This window comes from Rhyacophila brunnea, unplaced genomic scaffold (genome assembly GCF_057557595.1).
Source record: "Rhyacophila brunnea isolate RB1 unplaced genomic scaffold, BYU_Rbru_1.0 scaffold_18, whole genome shotgun sequence".
Taxonomy (NCBI): domain Eukaryota; kingdom Metazoa; phylum Arthropoda; class Insecta; order Trichoptera; family Rhyacophilidae; genus Rhyacophila; species Rhyacophila brunnea.
In genome coordinates, this window is record NW_028232837.1 from 13,098,559 (window position 1) to 13,123,044 (window position 24,486).

Below are 24,486 nucleotides of genomic sequence, written 5' to 3' on the forward strand. Positions count from 1 at the left end.
GTAACACATAATTTATTTTTTTCACACGAAAAAAATCGCACTCGATTGGATTCGAACCACGATTTTTCGGTTATCAGTCGAACGCACTGCCTTTACGCCACAGTATGATAATGCGATCGTGTCGATTATACAGTATAATAATAAATTCAGTTGCCTAGACAGCGAATTTATTATTATATGTACGAAGAATTGTTCCGTTGTCTAGGAAACAAATTTATTATTTTTGGCTAAAATAAAATAAAAACAACGAGAAATAATTAAATAATTTATTTAGTGATATAAGTTAAAGTGTCTAGAAATAAACCAGCGGCACTCCAATAAGCGGCCTTTATTCTAGTTTTTATTGATATGGGGCTATTAAAACGTTAATTCTATCTTATAATATCATACTTTATAATTTGACAGATCTGAAACATGACGTCTCGCGCAATGATGTGATCTTAGCCGACCACAGTGACCATAGAATAATGAGTATGGATTATTTTGCTTGGTGAAAAATATTCTTTCGCGTTGTGAATAATTGTACCTACTCCTTTTTATATGTGATTAGCTGTCAAAACTAAGCTTAATATTTATAAGTGTGATAGGTACGTTACTTTTGTTTGGTATTACATATTTAGTTTATGTGAAAACTATTTTCTAACTGTTTGAATATTTTTGGTTGATGTGAATTTTGACTAACGCGGTGTGCGATTATTTTATTTTGTTACGCCAAAGAAGTATGACTTCTAACGCGCGTACATAAGTACACACATCGATTTTTTTATCTAGTTTTATCTAGACCCCAATACGTTGCAAAAATGGCTGACTACTATTTTCCATAAAATCCTTTAAAGGCCTATATGTTTCGATTAGTATCGAACATGGTAATTTACTTTTTTACAATTTTTATTTCTAGTCAGTTGTTAATAATAGTTTTTCTTTATTTAATATCACCGTAACATAAAATTTTATATATTTTTTAAATTATACGTGAGATATTAAAGTGAGACTCTTCTCTAAGAAAATAAATATAAACCCTTATTAAGCTTAAGGATCGAAATGCTGGGCTTTAACAAAAAATGATTACAGGTAACTGCACTCATACGTATAAGTGGGACAACTCCGTTGGGTAGGCTATGTTTTGAGGATGGAAGACACTCGACCACATAATAGACCAGAATGGAAAAGAAAGTCCAGAGATCAAAAAACACAGCATCCCTGAAGATAAAGCAGTGGTGGTAATACTGTGTAACCTGGAGGTGATCAAGACACATTGGGCTGTAGCATGGCCCCCACATCCTATAGTGGGACCCCAGGCCAGGATATATGGCGCCCCCCCTACCTCCCGCTAGGGTTAAGGGCAGTGTGATTTTCTACAGTAGTAGTAGCCGCGCGGCTTAAGCGTCGGCCTATAGCGACGTGGGTCCCAGGTTCGAATCCTGGGTCTGAAAGTACACATATTGTTTTTCAATTTGTGTATGAGTCAGAGTATGGACTTAATAGGTTGAGCAAGTGGCTGACATCCATTTCTTGTAAAAAAAAAATCTGTTAATACAAACCTCCATTTTGTGGAGGCCCATATGATCCTTTTAAAATTGGACATGGTCGAGAAGTCTTCCCCAAGTGGTTTTCATAGAAACCCACAGTTAAGGGTATTCCGTGTATTTTTAGCGATTTTTAAATAAATCCAGTTGATTTATTGAGTTGTCAGCACTCAGCATATTATGAAGCACTGATCGTGACCTCCTTTTGTGGTACCCAAGTCACCATGGAATCCTTCGCCATATTGGATAAAAATCCATTTTGTAAGTCAGGAAACACACAAAAAATAATTATAAAATAAAATTCTACGCGTGAATTATAGAATCATCATATCACATGAAATTACATCGCATAGCTACATATTTTTAAATGTTAATAATCTTTAAGGAAAATAGCACCACAGGCGACTTTTTTTACTATTAGAGCAAATTTGTGTTTTTCTCTTTTAACTGGTCGACTTGTCACGCCGGCCTCCTCTAAGCCTTGGCCTCCAGGCTAGAGCCCTGTCAGCCCTCCCCCTTGTGGTGGCCATGGGTTTACCAATGACGGATGGATGATGAGATATTGAAAAGATAATATTAAAAAAAACACTCGTTGACTTGTCTCTGGTGAGTTATGGCTTCAAATATTATGTGTTTATACAAAATATTTCACTTTCGTGTTATTTGTTCCGTCAATATTATAAACCTTGATCCATTTATTGTATCGAAGAGGTTTATAAAAAAAATGTGCACCATAAATTATTATGAAAGATTGATGGATGCTTCCCTGAGACAGCATCGTGCATTTATTATTTATTGCGTTTCTTGTTCGGTTCAGTTGACAGAAACGAATTATGTTGCCATGTTTTGAAAAATGTCGCTGAACGTACGGATGCATAATTCCAGTAATAATTTAGCAGTCTCACACTTGTTTTTCTATTAATATGTAATTATTCTATCATGAATTAATGCAGAGTTTTGATAAATGCTGAACACACCATCTTGTTAATTTTGATCAGATCCGAAAACAATTGTTTATATTATCCACACCGTGAACACCCTTGGCGACTTGATAACTACTACACACATACACTCGTGTATATAAATCCATTAGTATGTTAGGCTTATCATATTATTATAATACTTTTTTTTCTGTATTACATATCAAATCCCTATACCTATTCCAATTTCGAAATGGTATTGTAGGTAGGGCTGTCATATCGAAACTTTTAATATTACAAAAATGCAGACAAACATAATATTCTACTGATAATGTATATACATAATAACGTACTCATGCAGCAAATTTTGAGACTCTAAACATTAATTTATTACAAAACACTTTGAAAATATCCTTGCACTAATCTCACTTCATTTATGAAACACATTTATTTAGTTATACATTTAAATTAAAAAAAAATAGTTTGTCGTATTGATCACACTGCGGGGATTGGATGTTTTTGATATATCGACTCTAAACAATATTTACAATTTATACACTCACGTTTACCTAGTGGGTAGGGAGGCCATCTTGGGTTGAGGGTTAAAACTCGCGACTGGAAAAAAAAATATGTTGTTTTTTATCCAGTGCAAGAGACCAATTAATAGGTTGAGAAAATGGCTAACTACTATTTCTCGTAAAAACCTGTTGATACCTTCGCTCTGTATAGGCATATATGCTTTGATTAGTATCGACCGTGGTAATTCTCTTTTTTACAATTAATAATAGTTTTTTTTATCATGGAACATGTTTTACTCATGATCTCTGACGCAAAAGCGTTACGAAAAATAGACGTAGAATAATTACAGACGCGCGCCGATTATTTTCATTTTTCGTTCGTAGGTAGGTTTAGTATCAGCGAAACATAAAAAAACTATGCGTGAGATATTTAATTTTGAGACTCCACTTTAAGAAAATAAACATACAGCCTTTGAAAATAGTCTTGCACTATTCTCACCCCATTTCATGGTACATATTATTTAGAAATTTAAATTTTAACCAAATAGTTTGTCTTACTGATCGCACTGCGGAGATTTGATGTTTTTGACATATCGACCAAAACAACTTATTTTACAACGTTTTTATTAGGTCGCATTCTTATTTGTCCGGTGGTTGTTTGTCCGGTACAAATCTTGCAATCGATTTTTAACTAGCTTCCTGACAAGCTAGAGATTTGAAACTTTTAGAATATATCCGAACACGATGCCAATGCATTTTTTAATACTTTTAGTCATTTTTAAGTAGAATTAAATTCATTTTCAGTAATTCTGTTTTGTATGAAAAGTTATTTCGGAAGAAATCCGTAATCCAATCCACTATTATTGCTAGGAAATTATTAATTTATAGGTGCGTTACTATGGAAATCAATATGAGTGTTAAAATGACATTTCAGTATTCTATATTTGTTTGTCTGTTTATTTGATTGAAATAATGATTTGTTGACAATTGCCATATTTGTCCTAAATTATTAATACATAATACTCGAATACATAACATAATACTCGAAACAGTCGACGAGTTTGTATATCTTGGATCGACCATCAGTGGAAAGGGCGGATGCGAAGCGGAAATGAGAAAGCGCACACAAATTGCAAAAAGTGCGATGACACGCCTTACCACTATATGGAAGGATCGGGGAATTTCGATTGCCACAAAAATGATGCTTGTGCAAACATTAGTGTTCTTGATATTCCTATACGGAGTCGAGTCGTGGACCCTGAAGGCAAGAGAACGGAAGGCAGTTGATGCCTTTGAGATGTGGTGTTGGCGCCGAATGCTTCGCATTTCTTGGACGGAGCACAGGACGAACCAGTCAATCATCCAGGGACTGAAGATAAAGGAACGGCTCTCGACGATATGTCTGAGAAGAATTCTGCAGTTTTTTGGACATATTGTCAGGCGCGGACCGGACAACCTAGAGAGACTGGTAGTTTTGGGTAGCCTCCAGGGAAGGCAAAGCAGAGAAAGAGCGTCTACGCGATCGAGCGACCAAGTGAAAGAGCTGACTGGGGGCACCATCCATTCTGCCCTGAGACAAGCGGAAGATCGAGAAGGATGGAAAGTCTTGGTCGCTCAAAGGATGGCGAAATTTAAATGTGGTCACGATCCTCAGCCATGAGTGCACGACCAAGAAGAAGAGATTAATACATAAAATTGTCAAGTTTATATGATTCAACAGAAAATTTAAAAACATTGTATATAAAAAGTTATTTTTATCTTGTAATTATTTTTAAACTTAATTTCAGTGTATTTATTGGCGAATAATGTACAAAAAATATTAAAATCTGGAGCAAAAATTTAAAAAATACTACATTGAAAATGATAGTTAAAATATTGTACATATTATTTGAATGCATTGTAATCGCCAATGAGCATTTAAATAGCCTAATTGGATACCGGTATTATATGCAGTAGTATTGTTACTAATGAATAAATATTTTTTGACGGCCCTAATTGTGGAGAAAATAATTAGAGAATGATACCACGGTTACTTGATCAAATCGAATTGTTGAGAGTTTTAAAATTAAACCATTTTTGTTCAATGTATATTACATAGTATGGGTATCATATTCTTTTACCAATTAAAAAACCGGTGAAAAACGAATCGTGCCGAATTTTCTTAACGACTATGCGTCAGATATTATGTTCTAATAATATTTGCAACCGTATTTTGTAGTTTTGGATCAAATTATGTAGGTACGACTACGACAGTGTGCTACAATTTTAATGCTACGAGTGCTACGTTTGCCTCTACGGATTCTACTCGATACCCTATTTTCACTGTGTTTTAAAGAAGCACATAATAGTATGTTTATTAAACCAATTTTATATTAAGGTATTATATACAACATATTATGTAAATTATAAATAGTCTCTATATTGATATAATATGTAAACTAATTATGTGCAGTAATTTGCTACGCAGCCTCTACGGCTGGATCTACGATGTTTATGTATATGTTACGCCGAATGTTCGAAATTGAATATTACAAGAAATGGGCAAAATTTTGGCTAATTCATGTAATAGTCAAGCCCGTTGCCTTATTCACGAATTACAGTGGCGAAGACTCCATACTAGGCGATTATTTAAAGCCTACCTTCTTAAGAAAAATTTTTTTTAATTGCATATTGACATATTTATATACTTAATCACTTCATTATTTTATGTTATATAAAAATAATTTATTTTGCCAACGAGATCGCATATGTAGGAATGTATTACAGTATTACACAGTTTACAAAACAACTGCAAAGGTATTAAAAAAACCACAGCGCGCCGCGCCGTAAATTAAATAATAAATGCCGCGACTTCTCGACGTAAATAAATTTCCGATTATGTTTGGAATAATTCTGATTTTTTTTGTATGGACTTTACGTCTCGTAACCTCAGCAAGTCTGCTGATTTGTACGAAATGAGGCAAGCTCCTTTCGCAGAGCCTAAAACATTCGCGCATAATATTGTTGTCACGACTGCGCACTTTGTCCAAAATCATTAATAATTAGATAATTAAAAAAATAATTTCAACGGCGTTTAATCGAATATTAATAAATAAGTAAGTATAGATTGTTTTTAAAAATAAAAATAAATTTTATCTAATGATTTTTGATGGGTATACATGTTTTGAAAAATACGTAATTTAAACACATCGCTCATTTTTATGTCGTCAATGAGTTTTTGAAGTTTCATTGAATTAGTGTGTCGTTATCATTTATTAGTGTGTGCCTATTCATTAGTAGTAAATATCGTACTATTCTCGTAAGTATACCTGACAAGTGTGCTCTTTTTATCATATCTCCACAGCCTGCCTCTTTCCAAAAGTCACCCTTCGCCACTGATGAATTAGGTAAATTATCTTCCGAGTGCGTGAATTCGCCAGGGTATGGAATTCTTAAACTGCCAACATGAGAGTAGAAAAAGTATACTGGTTTTATTCGTTATAATTGGACATAATATAATATTATTATTATTAGGTTAGGTTAGGTTATGTTAGGTTTTGTAATTCTGAATTCAACCGAATGTCCATTTTGAGGTTAGCTAACAAGTGTCAACAAACTATCACAAACAAACAATCGACCATTGCACGATTGATACCCAAGCACGAATCAAATCGCGAAAATACCTTTTAATAAAATTCTTCCGTTATCATATTATAGTTCTAGATTTTTTTGGGCATAGTAAATGGATATGAACGTCATTGTAGATATTGATTGGTATATTTTTATATAATCAATGACATTTTACACATTTGGTTAGTTTGATTAGTTGCAGAAACACCAACGGAGCGCGACCATCTATTTTGATTGACATATTTGGTTTAGTTGCAAAAAACACCACCGTAGCGCTACTATCTAATTTGCCCAATGCATGAACTAGGCAGAACAATTAATGTAGTATTCACGGACTCGGCAGACATTTTGTCTAATTCATGAATAAGGCAACGGGCTTGCATTTTTCATGATTTAGGCAAAATTTTGCCCATTTCATGTAATAGTCAATTTCACACATTCGGCGTAACATATACAGCAGAATAGAAATTATATACTAATGCAGTTTAGCATGGAAAGTTATTCATTAACTACTATTATCATTATAATATAAAGCTTTATGATTTTCATACTTTATCGCCACGTTTTTAACTAGTCAGAAAAATAATTATTATTTGCAAATGCCACTAGTTATTACAAACGTGTATAGTTTTGGTGTCACTTCAGTAGGTAATTCCATATAGTATCAGTAGTCGATGATAACTGAAATTATACTATGTCATAAAGCACTTTCAATCAGCATATTCTTAACATCAGTACTAGATCTAGCAAAATGCTTGGTTTTTTATGAGGATTTCAAAATCATTCGAAAACATCCGAGCTCTACGTACATTATACGTATCATTTGTGTTGAGTATTCTTGAATATGCCAGCATTATTTGGAGTCCTAATAGGTCCATCCACACAATTATGTTGGATCGAGTCCACGATAAATTTCTTAGATTTCTCTACTTAAGAACATACGGGTTCTTTCCTTATGATAATGATAATAAAATGAATTTCCCGACTCGTTTTCTTCTGGGAATGCTATCAATGCAATACCTGTCTACCTGAAGAGTGATTGTTCTTTTAAAGCATTTCTTTTTACTTCTTCGTGGGTTCATTTACAATATATATACTGGCAAATATTAATTTTCACGTTTCCACCAATATCACTCGTAGTTCTACGGTCTTCAAGATACCTCGTCGCAGGACAGATGTTATGTTTCATGATGCTGTGTATCGTGCAATTAACTTATTTAATGGCACCATAAAGATTCATTTATGTTTTATTAACTATATAATGTTTGTGGACGTATCAAATAGGTTAAATTTATAATTGTAAATATGATGTTTCTTTAATATTCAAATATACACGTGCTGTCTTTTCTACTTTATTGTTATATTGGTTGTTATTTGTAATTAAGATATTTTTATAATTTTGTATTTATTATGTATTATGGCGCATTGGCCAATCGCTGTAATGCCGTAATACTATTTTTCCAAATAAATAAATGAATAAATTGAAATTATACTATGTCATAATATAGTATAAGTATTCAATTAAACCGTGTTATTGCAGTTATAATTTAACACAATATCAGAATGCCTTCCCAAGCTCCTTTCACCTTTTTCGGTTCATAGTTCTTCGTTGCCACATACATACACCGACATTTATAACTTTGTCTATCTAGCGAGTTTAAGGGTATCCCTGTGGTCGTTAAGTGCCTCTTGGGTACCATTGTTTGATGGTATTTACCAGCGGTTGTCCACTCGCCGATCTACACTCTAGCCCATTGACATTTCATTTGCTTAGCGACCACTCACATCGATTACTTTTATCTGCTTCATTATTTAAATCATCTTTTGTGGTCTTTCCGCTTTATAACGAACATTTAAAATTCCTATGTGCTCCAATAAATGCATTTAATGCACCATTAAACCTAATGCAGGACCTAACCGAAAATAAATATATTTTTTAAAACAGTACATATCCAAACACGCGCGTTACCACGATCTTACTCCCTACTTCATGTATCGTTTGTCAATGTATGGCTACGTCCATATGTTGTAGCTTAACCACTAGGAATAGCCAATAGAAATGGCGTATTTCAAAAAATACTACTTTATTCTTAGGTTAATAATTATTATAAAGCAATCATTATTCATAGAATGTTTATCATATTTGAATGGTTAAAGACATAGCTTATAATTAGCATCTTTAGAATTATCTTCAGATGTGTTAATCGTGCCCATTTTTTGAATAATAAAATGCCTAATTCTTGTCAAATTTGGGATCACAAAGATTATAAAATATAATTTTATATCGTAAATATGTTACTATATAATGTTAACATTAATTTTACTAATGGTTTATAAATGCGTTTAAAAATTAATAAATGTAAAAATCTTAACACCACTGCACATGGATGTACTAAATATGACTATATTCTAAAAAAATAGAGCGAGAGGTTTAAAAGAATACTATTTTATGTAATAAAAATACTTTATGCAGTCATCAAATGTTTAAAATAAATATAAAGGATAATAAGGCTTTAAAATTATATAAATAGATAATCTAAAACGATTAAGGAATGTACAGGGTTGTGTTCTGAAAATACCATAAAAGCTCCAGTTTGACCTACGCTGAGCATGTGGGCCCAGTACAGTATTAGACTTTTAAAATATTTTTAGTTATGCTTTTATATCACATTTTTAATTTGAAAAATAATTAAATATTAGTCAAATAAAATCTAGAAGCATTGCACATGTTTTCGGTTTGAATGACAGAGTATTAATGGTAGTCCGAGCTCGCGGTAATGGTTAACGCACGAATTTCGGCGGCTCGGCGAGTAAAATATCGAACATGTTTGAAATCCCTCGGATTTATGTGTCAATGGTTCACGGGCATGACAATGATAAACTATTGATAGATTTAGACGACATCGCGAGCAAGCCAATAACAAATATTAATGTAAATTAATTACTTTAAATTACTGTCACTTGAAATCTTTATAATATTGTAATAATATCAACGATAATATAAAACGTTGATGTAAAATAAGTTAAATGTACATAGTTATACTGTATATAATAGCGAATCAATGATATCTATTCAGGAAACACATATTATTATCTGCCGCATAGTTGAAGTGGTCAGTTTTATAGGTCTGCAGTAGTTGCTAGTCTATTGTGCAGTAACACTTGAATACGAAAGTTTGGCAGCGATTCCAATAAAAGATGTCTGCGCGCTGACTCGACATAGTGACCATTTTTATACTTTTGTAGATATATATTAATAATAAGTGGAGTATAAAGCTTCGCTGTGCATTGAGAAATATATGCATTTTATTGAATATGCACTAGTGTGAAGCAGTGGCGATGACTCCATACTAGGCGATTATTTGAAGCCTACCTTCTTAAGAAAAATATTTTTTAATTGCGTATTGACTTATTTATATAATCACTTGATTATAATATATTCTATAAAATAATTTATTTTGCCAACGAGAGATGCCGTATGTGTAGGAATGTATTATACAGATAATTACAAAACAATCCGCAAAGGTTTTAAAAATGTACCATAGCGCGCCATCTGTATTGATGAAAATAAAGGTCGGATTATGTTTAAAATAATTCTCAATTCTTTTCATATGGACTTTACGTCTCGTAGCCCCGCCCAGTTTATCGAATTGTATGAACTAAAGTAAGCTCCGATCGCAGAGCCTAAAACTAAATAATTAATAATTAGATAATAAAAAAAAATAATTTCTATGGTGTTGAATCGAATATTAATAAATATAGAAATAACAAGAACTTTTATCTAATGATTTTTTATGTGTATAAATGTTTTGAAAAAATACGTACTTAATTTAAACTGATCGCTTAATTTTATATCGTCAGTGAGTTTTTGAAGTTTCATTAAATTAGTGTGTCGTTGTCATTAGTGTGTACCTATTCATTAGTAGTAATATTGCATTATCTTCTTATTTATCGTAAGTATACCTGACAAGTGTGTTCTTTTTATCAGATCTCCACAGCCTACCTCTTTCCAAAAGTCACCCTTCGCCACTGGTATGAAGTAATGCGATATTATAAAGATGTTTGCAACACGTTGAAAACAGTGAAGCCATTACGGCTAATGATTTGAGTAATCCTATCTAAACCCGTCACGTATTTGGGCACTGTCACCTTCCATGACACTATAAACATACAGATTATATTAATTCAAAGATTTTAGTGACATTTTTTCTTATCCCAAGATAAAGCCGTACGGGAATAATGTAGCAACAATGCACCTTGGTGCTTAAAGAAAGAGTTTTGGAAAAAACAATCTTGATTTTCTTTGCCGTCATTTATATTTTAATAACATTAAAAAATGTCCTTTATACCCGGGTAGGTACTGAAACTCTGCTGAAGCAAAGGAGTCAGAAGTTGAAAGTTATGAATTTAAGAAGAGACTTGAATTAATATGTACTCCATATTATTATGATACAGACTTTTAAAATACCTACTTACCTCAAAGTTGGCTTCGGTTTTTATCAAATCTTTTTTTTATGGACTTTTCCGGCAAAGCCACAATGCCCAGTTAAGAATTAGCTAATATAATGATCTTGAGTCTAAGTACATGACGTTATCAGAGAAAGAAAAAACCAATATCATATTATAGTCATAAGATGGATTAGAGTTCTGCTAAGTTAAATGTTATCTTAATAAATTGATGTCGTAATCTACATAATCCTTATTCTTTCACTAGTCGCCATTAGCCGTCACGTAAGCTTCCCGCCAAAACGGCTGTCAAACCGTTTTCAGTTTGAAATAATAATATTCCACGACATTTTGTTTTCATTCACAGATAACATAATATTTCGCGATGACGCTGCGTTTTTCTTTACACAATGACAATTTATCATTCCGCAGAATATGCACGTTAATTTTCATAAGTATCCCCAGAATTTATTATCTGGGCATTAGTGTCATGTGAGACCATAAACAAAGCGTGAATAAATTGTACCTACGCTAAAGTTGTTGCGAACAAATTCACGTAAGCGCTGACCGAAATGAATGCAGTAATAATAGCTTTGTCAGTGGTTTTAAAACTTTTTCATTTCACTGCACCGTTACTGTATACAGATTTAATTATTATTCATTTTCTTCCATGTACGTTTCTTAATCCCTGTCGCTCGCCAGTCGTCTTGCGTCTTTTAAAAGCCGGTATTAGACTAAAAGACATTTTATCATTTTTATAGTATTTTTTTAAGAACACTCTTTTATAAAACACAACAGGGCATACGTAGGTACACTATGTAAAATATTTAATATAAATTGAATTTAAACAATGAATAAAAACTTAACAGACACCTACATACAAAAATATGTCACTAAAATTATCATGTTATATAATTATTATCAATAACAATTCTGTAGGAAAGAGATATATGGTTATTTTTACCAGGTAATTTTGGTAATTGGAATTTATGGTTTTTATAATCAGTCAGGGTATCGGGCCTCCAAGTCTCTAAACCTGCCATTGCCTCTATATAATATGTTAAATTCAATGGATACAGATCCTGGAAGAGTCTTGAATCTATGGCAGCTTTTCCATATTATCTTCTTAAAAGTATTTTTAAAACAAGTTTTTCATATGCGATAGATACTTTTTAAAGGTGATTTGTATATTGTGAGAAAAATCTATTTGATTTAAGGTCACAAATAGCTTTTAATATTTTTTTTATACAGTTTACCACTTTAAAATATTATGTATATTCTTATGACAAAACTGGATTGACAACATCTATCAGGTATATCGCATATGGTGCCCAGGTTCATTGGTTTATTTTGTGGTCTTTCCATGTTATACCTACATGCTCTTAAACTTAATCGATTATGTTCACGAAAAACACAACGCTGATAAAATTTAAGAACTGTGAGGAATTCAACTCTCCCCCTGAGGTCCTTGTAGTCCAGTGCGTAAGGTACTGGCTTCTCATCCGAGGGCTGCGGTTTTGATTCATGGTGATGTAACAATTAATAAATCTGGGTGTGTATGTTATTGTTTCAATTCAGCTATTGCAATACTGTTGCACTATAGTTTATTTTTATATTATTTTTATTAAGCCGTGTGGCCGGTTGTAGTGTTAAAATAATAATAATACTTATAATAATTATGCTTTTTTTATTTAAAAAAATGCGTTACGTTATGCGTTGATTGATAATTTATAAGCATTTAGGATGCTATCTTTTTTATTTTTTCTCATTTTATATTCTCGTATTCTTAAGATAGGTTCATAGCCCAGCCCAAATCAGCAGTCAGTGTCAATATTAAAAAAACTGTGGAATTAAAAAAAACTTTTTTATGTTATATGTTTCCAAACCATTAATAAGCCACATGATAAAAATGTAACATAAAAAAGATATGATAATTGCTAATTCACATGGAAACATATTATAAACAAACAAAGTTAAAGATCTTTTTTAATTATTGATAATTAAAATTATAACCCACGTGGTAACATATTATTAATATTTGTCATGTATTTTTTCACTCTATTACAATGCATTGTTATGGTAATGCGGCAAGGGGGTCGCAGGTTACTTGACAACTATAAAAGGGAATACGCGATTTAAGTTGGGAACCACTGATCAATTGGATTCCTGTCAATGTGGTTTATCAAATAAACAATCTGTGTAATACTAATCACGCCAAAATTGACTTACTATGCATCCGAGCTGTTATTGCAAATAATTCCGTTAATATGTATTGGGTTTAATCGTGAACTATTTGTCGGAATCGACCACATGCTTCCACTTTTCCCACGTTTTAAAACTCACCCCGTTTCCAGCATCCCAAATGTGTCACATTTTTTATCCTGGCAACATTGAAACAGCCGCGGTACAAAAAATAACCTGCGAACCATAGATGCTATCGCGATGCCGTACGGGGGAAAACCCTGTTTTACATTTTCATGCGTTTTTACGTGTGTAATGTGTTGACAGTGGCGCGGGAAAGGGGAAGATTACGATAATGCTACGTGTCCGATAGAGGTCCGTTTTTCCTAGATATCACTTTGCATCTTAAATTATAAAATTTTGGCGTACCTACAGAGTGTCTATCTATATAAGCCGCGTACATAGAAAAATGATATGGGGGTATATTCCGAAAGCGTTTATTTCGAAATATTTGCCCTTTGATCAACATTTTGAATATTCCTATAATACGTAATCAAAAAATAATACAGTTTCATTAAAAATAATTGTTACGAATTTGTTTATTTCGCTATGCGCACATCCACATAGGTATCGGTATTCGGCCCTGCAGCTAGCAAGACGCATACTTTGTTTCAATGTGTGATTGATCCAAATAAATGACCCAACAGGTTAGGACAGCGATTCATAACCTTGGTTCCGTAAGCCACATCATGACCGAACTATCCTAAAATGTGTATCCGAAATGTATAGCGTACTAATATTTTTTTTAACACATACACTTACTTAGTATGGCGCTAGAGACGATTAAGGTCCATGGCCAACTGCAACAACCATCGTCCAGGAATCCCTATCCCAAGATCACTCGGTGTCCTTCTTAACGTTATCCGCCCATCTCCTTCGGGAATGGGACGACTGGCCTCCGGACAATTGGACGCCGCACTGTCGTAGACGAGGTATTTTAATCAGTTTCTATCTACTACTTAGTAGTTTGAATTCATTTTACTCTTAACATAATGTATTCTTTATCGCAGATTGAGAATTACCATGCCAAAGGCTTTATATAAAATAAAAAACTCTTTTTTCGTTGGAACTTAAACATATGCACGATTAAATCATTGTTTACGTCTGCATATTTAAATTCTCACCAACTATTAAATCATAATATATTCATTTAAATATAAATAATAATATTGAATATTTTTTTTAAAGTACCTATAAGTACCTAACGTCTATTTATTTTCGAATTCCGTGGCGTCCAGTTGTCCGGTGCCAAATAGTCTTAGACCCTCTCCTTCGGGGGCGGGTGTCTACAGTGGTTCTTTCATAAACTTTACGGAGAGCTCTAGATCCACCGTATCTAACAACGTGACTAGACAATATAAGCCGAGACATTTACTATATTAGGCTTAATTGTTTTAAAATTAGTTAATTACTATTTATTTACTATCCTGTCATTGACATCCAATGTGAGTGGGCAGATTATGCGTTGCTTAGAAGCGGACAATTTTATCCAAGTAATAAAACTTTTGATTAGATTCCGAACTTTCTCAACTGCGGCGCTATATGCAGCGATCTATTACTGTTCGTGAATGTGTATAACAGAATTTTAAAGGTTTATTTTCAAAGTATCAATTTAAGGTAGACATGCAGAGATAATATATTTTACCTCTTCCAACCAAGATTTTTTACTGGAAAATTTTATAAATTCCGTTTCAAATCGAAGTCATGAGCTTTTTTAAGCTTTGCTTTACTGTGACAATATCTAGCCATGACGAAATTAATCAATACTATACATATTATTAGGTAAATTCGTTAATATTGATGATAATCTTTAATGGTAGGTATTAACAATAGGCGTGTCCGGAAATTTGTACTTATGTAGTTCGCCGTATCACACTTCACCGTGAAATATTGTATCGGAAATATATGGTCTATATTAAAGACCGTCCCAACTCTTTGGGTCGTATAGTACTGGGATAAAATTCATCTCTAAAGAAAACAAGGTTCTTGGATACTTGTTTATTTTGGATACTTGTATTATTCGTTAGGTTAGGTTTTAATTCTTGAATTCATGAATTATGTTAAAAATCGACTATGAAAATTGAATTAATGTTCATATTTAATCTAATAAATTTGGAGACTGTATAGTACACGGTCATCTCTTTTCAATAGAAAGCTCGCGACGAACTGTGCTATGGTGAAATGTTTTACGTACAATTTACATGTTACCAACAATAGGTACCTTTTACCTTAATTCCTAGACGGCGTCAGCATCTCTCCAAATTTTAGTTGTAACGTACTTACGCTTTCTAATAATTTTTGATTAAACTATTTTTTGTTACAATGAATAATATGCCTACATATTTGCACGCTACTGTGGTGTACGAGTAGATCCGGTTAGCAAAACAAAATGCTAACCCCATTTACTTTGAGTTGGCAAGAGGGGGTATTCTTTTGTTCAATTCATAGACTGCTGAAAATTTTAAGTAAGTAAGTATGTTGTATAACTCACTGCTAACGTTACTTTACTGGTATACCTGCGTATAAAGACTGGTCTGTATACTATGTTTAAACTGCGCGAATACCCGGAACCATTTATGTACCATTCTAGTGAATTGGACACCGGGATTTTTTTGCACGAGCAATACTTCTTCGTATGGCAACTAAAAACAGCACTCGCACCGATTATCTACATTGGCGGGAAGCCTTCGTGACTCTTGGGCCCGTTTCAGACGGGACACCGGTGTCCCGCTCGACATAATATAAGAGGCCTTTGTATTCGAATAAACAGGCCTTTGTATTATGTTTATAAACGTCCTAGAGCTAATGAGTCGACGCATAATTTCGCGTTATAAATTAGAACATAAAACTGGCTGCGGTAATAAAAACAAGTGTATCGGCGGCTTGAGAATGTAGCGACCGACGGAAAGGTGTATCGGACACGCGTTGACTCATTAGCTCTGGAGCATTCATAAACATAATACAAAGTCCCCTTTATTCGAATACAAATACCTATTTATTATATACGAGCGCGACACCGGTCTCCCGTCTGAAACGGGCCTTGGCTGCAGTATATCGACTGCCTAATCCGCAAACCAGCTAACGACACTTTTAACCAAAAATTAGATTTTGATGGCATTTTGTTATAAAGCATGTTTTATATACCCACACAAAATTTCAAACTCTTAAATCTATAAATAAATGCGTTATCGTTCTTCAGACAAAACAGCAAATTTCCAATATCGTAAATGGAAAACTCCATTCTTTATATATTTTTTCTTTATATATAAAAGGGAAGCTAAAATAGTGTATTAATTCATAGTGCAACTTATTTGTAAAAAAATCTCTTAGTGTATTTTTTTAATTGTTAAATTTCGCTCGATAGTTAAATTATTAATTTTTTTCTCATTATCTTCTTCTTCTGCCCAAGTGGAGTTAGCCGGTTTGCACATTATAATATGTAAGTAAATTTATATAAAGAGCGGAGTTGTTCCATTTACGATATTGGAAATTTGGCACCTGCAGTTGGTTTCTTTGTGTGAAGAAGGATAACGCATTTATTTATAGGTTAGGAGTTTGAAATTTTGTGTGAGCATAGAAAACATGCTTTATAAAAAAATGCTATCAACATATTATTTTTGGTCGAAAGTACAGTTGGCTGGTTTGCAGATTAAGTAGTCGAAATGTCACTTTGGTCTCACGAAGGTGCTGCTTTCCAAGGCATTGCAACAGCACTTAAAATGCGTCGTGTATAAAATACTAATATGACTAATGTGACTCGTAAACCTTGTACATAACCGAAAATATGTAGAATGTTGGGTTTATTAGAGCGGTGTTGCAAGTTGTCTTCGAACTTATCTATGTCACATTCGGGGAAAAGACGGACATACAATAAACGTTTTGTAAAGGAGTATTATCCATGGAATAAAAACATAGTTTAACATAGATGTTTCGTTCTTGTACATAATAAAAATTATAATGTTAACTGAATCATAGCCCGGTGCGCCCGTAGTCCAGTACGCAAGGCGCTGGCCTTTCAGCAAGGCGCCAGGATTCTCGGTGAGGTCACAATATATTTATTTGTTTTTCTCAAAGCCTGGGTGTTTGTGATTGTTTTTCTTCTATTACTATTAAAATACATTAGATATTGTTTCATCACACTACTGTCATTGGGCTTCATGGCCTGTTGTGTTAAAAATAATATATATATATAAATTTATTGAATACTATGATGATTATAAATGTATTAAAATATGATTATACGTGTATTTAAGGACACTGTTATACACAGTGTGTTTACAAAATGTCTAACGCTTACTTCACCTGACGACAAGTGAAGTCTAGGGTTTTTATTATCGCCCGGAGTCGTTGATCTGACGGCAAAAGAGATTATTAAACGACTATAAAATGTCGACTTATCTCACTTTTATGGCGCGTCGTTTTGGGAGGATTGAACTTAGTAATTTTCGTGTATGTACATATATATAGTATATCGGATTATACGTATGGAAAAGCTTTTATATAATTGCCAAATTTAACATACTCATTTGAGTAGTCACGCAATTAAAAAATAGTGATGGTGTAAATAAAGATTTCTTCTTCCAATGGCGTAGTCAGTTCTTCTCGGTTTTAAGCGGCCAATTATTCAATTAATTAATACTAAATATACTAGAATCGATAGCCAACATTATAACGTAATTCGATAAGCATTTCATGTAACAACTTCAAGTTAAAATCGTCGTAATTCATTAAGATGCCCATATAGGCATACTGGCGCGAACCCAGCAGATACAGGTTCAAGTACCGTCGGGTGTCATATTTTATTAGTTTATTTAGAAAACAAATAAGTATCACTGTCAAAATTTGCACTATTTTTGCCGGATTTCTGCAGCATATAACTAATTTCTTCATTGATATGAGAAAGTTTTTTTCAGCATCAGATTATTTTTGATAATTGATTGTTTTTATTACAATACTGCTGGGGTCGGCGCTGGTTCCCAAATCAGTCGTGGGCAGGGAAAATTGTGCAAGTTGTTTTGCAATAAACATAAAGAGCGAGGAAAAGTGATATGGCCACGGGACTGAAATGGTGATATCCAATTGCATCTCAATTTTTTTCATACCATGGTCCCCGAAATCAAAAAAAAATCCAAGGCTCCCCTTCCCAAAAATTTTAGTCTTTAGTGACCAACAGTACTTTATTAACCATTATTTTTATTACATGTAGGTACATATTTATTAAAAAAATAAAAACAATTTAGTGAGATGGGATGTGATTGCATATTTTTAGATAATACATCAATATCCGGTACAATGTTTGAAATGCTAATTCGCAGGGTTTGCTCCAAAGTCTCTGTTGAAAATCACGACATATGTTTATTTTTTATTACCAGTAATGATAAATATGCTGTTTCGCATAGGTATGCTGTCGCAAAAGGAATTATGATTAACAATGCTGCTTTTGAGATTTACGTATATTCTTGCTGTCGCCTTATCCAAAATTCTGCAAGACTTATTTCATTAAATTCGATTTCAAGGGAATTATCTGATCTAATATCAATCAATTCTTATTGAGATGCCCACGTTATTATATCATCATATTTTAAGGACTTAGCAAATGGTGTTCTTATCCAATTGTACTTTTGGTATTCATTTAAGTTTGGGAAATATTATATTATGTTGAAAAATCGTTGTTATTCGACAGTGTGATCAAGTATAACACTTTTAATTGAAGTCGAGAGTGATATTTCGTTGGTGTTAAAAAACTCTCATACAAGCATGAAAACATGTCTGTGCATCCTTGATTAATACCTTTTGACCACAGAGAAAGTTTTGTTGGAAAGCTTGAAGTTTGATATTCAGAATAAAAATGTTGATATCTTTTCCCTGAAGAGAAAAATTCAATTAATTTACTTTGTAAAAAAAATCCGCCAAATATGAAGCAAAACACATCCTTTTTTCATCACTAAAGTGGGAAGAAAGATCTGCTTTTTTGTCATGAAGTACCTAAGAGGCGAAGTTCAGTACTAAGTACTACAATTCTTATCCATATCGGATACAATATTGTGATCGTGTAAAAATTCGAACTCGAGATTTTGATTGATTTGTAGCAGGTAACGTCCAGTGATCACGTTATTATTTTTGTTTTTCAAATAAGTACTGAAATATTTCGCGGCTCCCTGGTAGAAGCTCGTTTGAGAAGTACCTACTGATTTAAGGGACCCAGGATTCATCCAGGACTACAAATGCAAAGATGATGACGATGATTAATAGCGATTAACGTTAAGTTGTTGTATTTACCAAATTGTATAGTCTCACAGTAAGTACTGTACACAAATTCTGTCCAACTTGTAAATAATTCCTAAGTTTCCTTTATACGCCCGGTTCGAGTCCAAGATATTCTCTAGTGTTTCGCCAAGTTGGAAATTCGAGTGGCGTTGCTCGAGCGCCATCCAAGTTAAGTAATTTTGGCCTGAGGGCAGATTCGGACACAGCACACTGTATCGCAGTGGGCAGGGGAAAGCTCGAATTACTGTGAAAGAATCGACCGCTTTTCAAACATGGGCGGCAACTTTGCGGTCACACTGTTCAAAGTTTTTATTCATTGTGCTGTGAGTACGTGCAGTGGCGAATTAGGAGGGATTGGCACTTCATTCGACAGATTTATTTAAGACTTATTACTGTTTGTATTTTTTTATTTTTCTGGATTTCGGCCTTCGGGATTTCGTCCGGCACCCTATTGACCTGTGTCCCTGATAATTATCTTTGTCGGGAGCATCAGTTGTTTGTTCTCCCAATGTGCAGAACTAATCTGCCATTGGTAATGCCAATTGGGAGGGCAATAATTCTGTTCAACCAAATCACTTATATATATATAATTTATACATTTATAACACATTTATAAGTATGATCGTTCCGAGGATACATTTAGTTTTAAGATGTTATACCAAATAAATAAGTGGTAAATAAATAAGTAAGTATAAGGCAAAATTTTGATAAAATTACTCGTAAATGACGTATTTTTGCCACGTATACCATATTATGTATGGATGAATATTATACGTGGCTTTATCCGACTGATTTTCTCTTAGGTATGCTTACATACTGTAGCTTAAACTTTAGAAGGGATCTTTATTTCGCTAAATATTTTTTTCCGCGTAAATGGAAACTCTGCCATTCTTGGTGGTATTGACCTGTGTGTCCCTGATAACTATCTTAGAAATCGGGAGCATCAGTTGTTTGTTCTCCCAAGGTGCAGAACTAATCTGCCATTGGTAATGCCAATTGGGAGGGCAATAACTCTGTTCAACCAAATCGCTTTGAATATTGACATATTCCATCTTCGTGAAGATGAGTATAGGTGGGCATTGTTTTATAAATTCTTAAAATAGGGTCCGCTTAGCTCATTCGGTGTACTTACTTGTATCTAATTTAATTTATAATATATTTTTGTATTTACATTTTTCTACTTTTTAATAACTTTTACATACTTAATACTGTTTTAATAATATTTCTCTGTTTTTAAACGTCATGCAGTGAACGTCTTAAATTAATAATTTGTAATGGTCACTAAGTATATGTAAAAATTAATTTGAATTAAAATTTGAAATGGATGCTTGAATAAAGTTTATTTTAAATTCGACATTATCAATATTAGGCAGCCAAGTGCGTAAAGCCGATTTGGCGCCGGGACAACTGGGCGCCACGCAATCGAATGAGATTCAAAAATAAATATACGTTCGTAAATATTATAAATACTTTTAAAATATTTATTTATATTTAAAATTATTATATTACTATTTACTTGACTAGAATTCAAATATGAACACGTAAATAATGATTCTTTTATTTTTATGAAAGCCTCATGTACGATAATTCTCAATCTCCAACAAAAAACATTATGTTAAGAGTAACATGAATTAAAACTAATAAGTAGTACATAGAAACTCATTAAAATTCCTTGTCTACTTTCTGTATAAAATCGTAACGAACATCTATTTATTTCGTTCGACAGTGCGGCGCCCAATTGTCCTGGCGCCCAGTTGTTCCATTCCCCCGCTCCACCGGGCGCGCTGTTATACACCACATTAAAGATATACCCATTTATGTTTAAATGAATACAGAAAAAAATGACAAAATAAAAACTTTTTTTAAACAACAACATTAATCGAAATAAAAAACAAATCTCAAACTCCGACAAGGTACCTAACTGAAAGCATTATTTTTCTAGGGATAAACGAGCATGTTTAAAGCCACGTAAGCGGTTTGACAGTTGAAATGATGGGATTTATTTTAAGAAGGCATGCGAGAAAAAATAATATATTATTCATTTTCTTCTTCTGCGGTATTTACATGATTTTTTTGTTTTAACAGAACCGATTCTTATCGTGCAGTTGATTTAAATCTCAATATTTTCCATTGTCTCACAAATCTAAAATCGCGATAAAAGCGTGGAATATACATTTTGCTTCTATATCGCCCCCCCTTTTTTTCTGCGTCTCGCATGCCTTAACTTTATAACAGTGATTCTCAAATTTAAAAAAAAAAAAAATACTTAATCAAATTTACTACATTAAGCTAGCCTTTCGAACTTGGGCCGAGATGCATGGACGTGAAAGCTTTGTATCTAATCTCAGCAGAGGTAATCCTAATTTCACATAAAACTACTTCATTCGACGATCTTGTTTTATTACCACGTTTTTATTGGCTCGTATTCTTGTTTGTCCAGTACATTTTTTCTTGTTTGTCCAAGATTCGTATTGGACGATTGAAGATTTTTAACTAACTTCCCGACTAGCTAGACATTTGAAACTTTTAGAATATATCAGAACACGGCGACAATGCATTCTTTTAATACTTTTAGCCATTTTTAAGCAGAATTAAATTAATTTTCAGTTAATTCTGTTTTGGATAGAAAGTTATTATTTTTGGTTGCTAAGGGGGTGGTCATAGCAACTAAATTATTAATATATACGTGCGTTAATATGGAAATCAATATAAAATGTCAAAATGACATTTCAGTATTTTATATTTATTCAGTATTTCTATCAAGGACAATAAAAACATTTTATTAATACATAGAATTGTCAAGTTTATATGATTCAACAGAAAATTTAAAAACGTGGTAAGTATATAAAAAGTTCTTTTTATCTTGTAATTATTTATAATAGTTATTTTTCCATCGTTGATCCATTCAATAAATAACTCGTCTGCTTCATTTAAACGCGCTGTCTCCAACATTCTGTATAATCGGGGCCCTAATTGCAATTCAATTATTATTATGCATTTTCTCTTTCCTTGTTATTCTCTGATATCTTTTACACTAATTTATATTAATTTCAATAATATCACCGACATGTTTATATTATTATAAAATGGTAGGTATCATTTAGTTTATAATTGTTTTATATTTTTTTCATATTTTTCTTTTTCAATTCTTTATATTTTATGTTACAGGTATCGTTATTCTTTTAAATATACTTTTACCATCTTGCTAAGCTTTATTATAATATTATTTATATAATATGGAAACTTTACCGGTTGTAACCCTTTCTTTTTAAAATATTTTTTACATACTTATAATCAACGAATCTAACTGTTTCATTAATTAAATAAACTGTTATGAATCACGGTACTGTTCGGTTATCAGGAATACAGCCGAAAACACATTTTGAAAATAGCCGATAAACTGGATTATTTGTTAGGTTAACCCAATGACATTATTAATGGACGACGCACTCAATACAGTAGCTAGCAAGTAAATTCGCGCATTCGCATCTATAGGTAGACGTCACGCAATTTACACTATGCGATATCACGCATCGGGAATTTATAGCAATATGACCTGTATTGTAATCGCGTTAGAGCAGTGTTTCTAATGTCAATGTTCATTTGAGCGAACCCGTTCGAACCGAACCATTCGAAAGACCCAACAAAAAGCATCAGGAATTTATAGCGATATCATCTTTATTGTAATGGCGTTAGAACAGATTATGCCATTCGGCAGACCCGACAATAAAGTGAGTGTCATTTTCTTTTCCAGATGATTCGTCCATATTAATGTCATTGGGTTAACCTAACCTAACCTAACCTAACCTAACCTAACCTAACCTAACCTAACCTAACCTAACCTAACCTAACCTAACCTAACCCAACCTAACCTAACCTGAACTAACCCAAACTAACAGATACTCCAGTTTATCGGGTATTTTCAAAATGTGTTTTCCGCTGTATTTCTGATAACCGAACAGTACCTGAATCACTATAAGTACTATATTTTGCCTTTCATAGGTTGTTTAACGGATATTGATTGTTTTTAACAAACATTGCGCTTGTAAGATGCTGCATATATGCCTTGTAATAGCTGACATTTGTGTCAAATAATAACTAGTGACTCAAGACTATCCATGCATACAATACCCGAAAAACTATGGTTACTTAGCAACCATTTACAGTAATTGAAATATGTTGGGTATCGATTATTAATGAATATGCAAATACTTAAGACTAGCAGTATTAAATTATGTTAATTATTATAGTAAATTAGTGTGTATATTATTATTAAAAACATTTTTTTGAATCACTCAGGCATACGAAAATCACATACGGTGGCGATTTTCTTCGACGTATTCAAACCAGTCATACAAATCGGGGGTCTAGGATCATAAGGGCGAAACTACAAAAATGGCTGTTTTGAGTTAAATATTGCATTGTATTGCTAGACCGCAGTTCTATTATGTGTACAAAGATGAAACTCGTACGTATAGTGGTTTGCCAGATATTACTCGGCGTATCTACAAATCCATATGGAATTTTAATGTCATATAGGCGAATATCCAAATACAAATATTTATCACTAACCTTATTTGAAAATATTTTGAGAGACAAAGGGGCGATTGTCTCCCATTAATTATATTTTATTTTTTTCCAATCTAACTAATGTCTAAAATGACGATATTGATGCTCTACATTACTCTTATGAATATGTTACAACAGCTTTAATTTATTATTTTTGTATTTTTACAGTGTGAAATTGTTTTTTTTTAACAATAAAAACTATTTTACCCTATTTTACCATTTATCTCAGTACGGTGTTTTTGTAGTTTCGCCCTTATGATCCTAGACCCCCGAAATATTAAATTGCATTTCTCACAAATTGAGTATAGAATTCTATCAAAAGCATAACAAAATTCCAGCAACTAACATCAAAAAGACATTATATTACAACCACTCAAACAGATACGCACT

General features: G+C 33.0%; 1 protein-coding gene across 2 annotated transcripts in view; it reads left to right on the top strand.

Annotated features, from left to right (window-relative positions):
- Positions 1 to 24,486, top strand: part of LOC147073229 (CUB domain-containing protein 2-like) — a 314,685-nt gene that overhangs the window by 18,800 nt on the left and 271,399 nt on the right. The window lies entirely within an intron of this gene.